We start from the raw sequence: 5,512 nt of genomic DNA on the forward strand, positions 1-5,512 counted from the left end.
CTGTGTGCAGGGGCCACTATGGGGCGTAATACTGTGTGCAGGGGCCACTATGGGACATAATACTGTGTGCAGGGGCCACTATGGGGGATAATACTGTGTGCAGGGGCCACTATGGGGCATAATACTGTGTGCAGGGGCCACTATGGGACATAATAATACTGTGTGAGGGGCCACTATGGGGGATAATACTGTGTTCAGGGGTCACTATGGGGGATAATACTGTGTGCAGGGGCCACTATGGAGCATAATACTGTGTACTGGGGCCACTATGGGGGATAATACTGTGTGCAGGGGTCACTATGGGACATAATCCTGTGTGCAGGGGCCACTATGGGACATAATACTGTATACAGGGCCATTATGAGACGTTATACTGTGGAAGGGTCACTATGGGACATTATACTATGGAGGGACCACTATGGGACATTATACTGTATACAGAGGCCACTATGGGACATTATACTACGGAGGGACCACTATGGGACATTATACTGTATACAGAGGCCACTATGGGACATTATACTACGGAGGGACCACTATGGGACATTATACTGTATACAGGGGCCACTATGGGACATTATACTGTCACAGATATCTCTGGCATGACATTGGAGGAGAGTGCATCCTGAACAGCCTGGGGACCATGGTACCCTTAATCCGTCCCTGTTGGTATCATTGTGTCACTTTCGATCAGTATTGCTATGAATTACATTGTATCACTGCTATACTGTGTGTGTCACTGCTGTAGTATAATATATGTAACTCTTATGACACTGTATCACTTCTATCACTGGGTGATACACAACACAGGGAACCCCCTTGGACCCAGTACAGGTGGTGGGTGACAGAAGGATACTGTCTGTGGTGACCTCCATGCGGGAGAACAACTCCCACCCCATGTATGGGACCTTGATGGGACTTGGCAGCACTGTAAGTGACCGTCTGCTTCACCCCAAGTGTGAGAAGGAACTATCGGAGGTCCTTCCTCCCAACCACGGTCAGGTTACATAATCTAAATCAGACCAAGCGAGAACAATCCACACAGAGAACTAAATGATCCTGAAGTTGTGATATCCCTCCTACTATCTTTTGTGCCTACTATCACTGTAATGTCTCTACCGTGGAGCTTTTTATACTTGTATTTTATATTATTGCTGTATTATCCATGCTGCTGTAACACACTGAATCTCCCCCATGGTTGGACTATTAAAGGATTATCTTATCTTATCTCATTTTATCTTAAGTCCATTAGGGCTTTGTATAGGGATTGATTGTTCAGGATATTGGATTCTATGGCCTATTCTTAGGTTTGGCCATATATATCTGAACGGTGGGGGGTCGACAGCTGGTCCCCGCATGGATGATCTATATGGAGCTGCTGTCGACACCTGTACTATATACAGCTCTGTGCCCTGTATATCACAATATCACTAATACAACCCCAAGTCTAAGAATATTGGGACACTGTGTAAAATGTCAAGAAAACTGCAATGACTTGGAAATCTCATCTATTAGGTTATTCCTAATAGAACGTGCAAGACATCTCAGAAGCTAAGACAGTGTTAACAAATAGCTGGAAAAGTAGGTATTACTAATGAAAAACTGGAGCACAAGGGACAAGGCCAGTCATTTGGATCATTGGGTCCTCAGGATGTTCGGTATCAGTAGTAGAAATCTCTGTGTGGAATGGAATAGCAGAACATTGTCTGTGAACAGTTCTCTGTACAATCCACAATTGTAAGTTAAAGCTGTATCCTGCAATGATGAAGCCCTAAGTGTATCACATCATCAATATTATGTTGTATCACTACATGGTACCTTCCCCCACTGGCCACTGCCTACCCCACAACCTGTGATCACTAAATTGTTTTGCTCTATTTGCCTCCCCCCATTGCCATTATGTAGTTATCTTGTTATATCACTTATTGAGACTTCTTTTGTTTGCCCCCTGCAGACAGATCTCCCAGTAGGGAGGTGTGGACAAGATCTTATCAAGTCTCTCACTTCCATTTGAATAGGAAGGCTCTTGTGCTCTTGGGAGCCTTTGTAATGTAAATTCCTGTAAATCCCTTTAGTATATGTGCAATGTGATAGGTGATGTAGAAGTCTATTTCCACATCGTGCCTGCTCATTGTTTACCCCATGTGAGTACAAAGAGCTTCTGTTCCTAAATTGGTTCCTACATGGCCATGGCTAAGTTTGTGCTTGCAGATCCATGGATTTACCATTTGGCAATGTACAAAAATTCCCATATGGGAGATGACCCTGTGTAAGTTTCTGATGTCACCCTGACGCTAGGTTCACACTAGCGCCTGGAGTCCGTTCTCAGCTTTCCGTCTTCTGCATGCAGTTTTGTGCAGGAAACGGAAACCGGGCGCAGTTATGAACGAGCCCTGACTTGCTTTCTAAGTCTTATTCACAATCGAAACATCATCAGCAAAGTCATTGTCTTCCCTGCTCATCAGGACTATAGAATCCCAGCACACCCACATCATTTCCGTCTCCAGATTTCCCCCTAGTGCCCCTACCAGAATCATTACCCCTGACACTACTGCCTCCACCTCCATTATTCACGTCTTACTCTACTTGCAAACGGTAGTAACTGTTCTCATCCAGCTCCTCAAAAAGAGGAGGAAGACTGCCCTGACTAGGAGAAATAGCTTTCTGGCAGCTTCTAGGGATCTGTGTTAGTGAAGATGAAGAGATGAAACCCATGGTTGTCAGTTCAGAAAAGGTTCTGTGTTAAATCACATGTAGGACAAGGAGGAGGACGAACACACGGAAGCCTGACTCAAGATCACATCACTCTGGCATGCAATATTCCTCCATCAAAATGTCATCTTCATTCTCCGGAAGGAAGCACAACAATCCTGAAGCTACTGGAGGCGCAACTAAAACCTGTAGGTATTGGTTGAAAAAAAAAATCCTTAACAAACAAAGATTTTTCAGACTACATCAGTGTTTTGCCATTAGAATGGCACTTTGTATGTATAAAACAGAAAACACAATATCTGTAAAAAAAAATATATATATAACAAAGATTTTTCACTAACAGTATCAGTAACTGACACGGTCAAAAAAAAAATCCCAAAAACTGCTCAATTGCAAATAAAGTTTTAAGAAAATTAGGTTACCACCAATAAATGGGGTAAGTGTCCAGTGTGTATATGGCGGTATTCACAGACTCACAGCACAGCGCAGAAACTCTCCCTTCTCCCCCTCTTATGATTTTTCTGCATCTCTGCCTAAAATGGATTCATCTAAGTAACTTTATTCCACTTCTCCTTGTCCTGTGTTTTTGCAGTTGCCATGGTTTTCCAGTATAAGATGGAGCTATTGCTCTGGATCATGATGATAATGAGAGCAGGAGATTCTCTCAGCTGGAACATATCCCGAAATGGCATTGTCTTCCTCAGCTAAAATCTTATATTGTATCTGTGACATCAGCACTGCACGATCTCCGCCGAGGACTCATTTTTGGTTGAGAGAGTGTCAGGTTATATCAGGTGATCCCAGAAATACGGCCAACGTCACACACACGAGTCACCTCTGTATATTGGGCTAGCACACTAGAAAAACCAAAAAAACGCTGCAGTAACGGAGATGCTTTTTTTAGATTAGCGACGGCTGCACTTCAGCATAGAAGAAGAAGGTGACTGTTACATTGTATTATTAAGGATATTAGTAACTATATATCCCGGCCGATACATTGTATCCATCATGTGACTGTTACATTGTATTATTAAGGATATTAGTAACTATATATCCCGGCCGATACATTGTATCCATCATGTGACTGTTACATTGTATTATTAAGGATATTAGTAACTATATATCCTGGCCGATACATTGTATCCATCATGTGACTGTTACATTGTATTATTAAGGATATTAGTAACTATATATCCTGGCCGATACATTGTATCCATCATGTGACTGTTACATTGTATTATTAAGGATATTAGTAACTATATATCCCGGCCGATACATTGTATCCATCATGTGACTGTTACATTGTATTATTATGTAATATCGGTATGTGTATATCCCTGTTCATACATTGTATCCATCATGCGATTGCTATATTCTATTTTTGAGTAAAACTAGTTTACATATGTCCTGGCTGATACAATATAACAATCACATGATGGATACAATGTATTATTATTATGTAATATTAGTATGTGTATGTTCTGGTTGATACATTGTATCCATCATGTGACTGTTACATCGTATTAGTATGTAATATTAGTATCTGTATGTCCTGGCTGATACATTGTATCCATCATGTGACTGTTATATTGTATTATTATGTAATATTGGTATCTGTATGTCCCGGATGATACATTATATCCATCAGGTGACTGTTACATTGCATTAGTATGTAATATTGGTATCTGTATGTTCCAGCGAAGATATTGTATCCTTCATGTGAATGTTACATTGTATTATTATGTAACATTAATATCCGTATGTCCCTGTTGATACATTGTATCCATCATGTGACTGTTATATTGTATTCTTATGTGATATTAGTATCTGTATGCCCCGGCTGATACATTGTATCCATCATGTGACTGTTATATTGTATTATTATGTCAAATTAGTACCTCTACATCCCGGCTGATACATTGTATCCTTCATGTGACTGTTATATTGTATTATATGTCATATTAGTATCTGTACATCCCGGCTGATACATTGTATCCTTCATGTGACTGTTATATTGTATTCTTATGTGGTATTAGTATCTGTATGTCCCGACTGATACATTGTATCCATCATGTGACTGTTATATTGGATTATATGTCATATTAGTACCTGTATGTCGCGGCTGATACATTGTATCCATCATGTGACTATTATATTGTATTCTTATGTGATATTAGTATCTGTATGTCCCGGCTGATATATTGTATCCTTCATGTGACTGAGATATTGTATTCTTATGTGATATTAGTATCTGTATGTCCCGGCTGATATATTGTATCCATCATGTGACTGTTATATTGTATTCTTATGTGATATTAGTATGTGTGTGTCCTGGCTGATACATTATATCCATCACGTGATTGTTACATTCCCATTACCAGGATTATTTCACATTGTGACATTTTTTTCTGCATTTTTTTTTTGCCACCTGTTTCTTGATTTGCCCTTCATCTTTGCTCTTCTTAGCGGGCACCATTGATAGAGGAGACAGGCCGGGTGCCCCTCAGTGATGCCTGGTACAGACAGTCCCTTTCTTTTCTGTATCCGCAGTGGTGGGGGTCTGACACGTGCTATCACCCAGAGAACAGGCACCCCTTCCTCTCCCTGATCAATGCTCCACCATCTCAGTGGCCAGCATCTCTCGCTATCCCTGTGCCCATTTCATGCCCAGCCCTCTGAATGGTAGCTGGATGTGGGAGGGATGCAGGGATAGGGAGAGAGATGGAGGGAGGGTGAGAGAGATGGGGGGGGGGCTTTTCTTTCTTCCATAGAGGGGGAGGGGAGCAGCAAAAGGATTTCA

This window comes from Leptodactylus fuscus, chromosome 5 (assembly GCF_031893055.1).
Source record: "Leptodactylus fuscus isolate aLepFus1 chromosome 5, aLepFus1.hap2, whole genome shotgun sequence".
In the NCBI taxonomy this organism is placed as follows: domain Eukaryota; kingdom Metazoa; phylum Chordata; class Amphibia; order Anura; family Leptodactylidae; genus Leptodactylus; species Leptodactylus fuscus.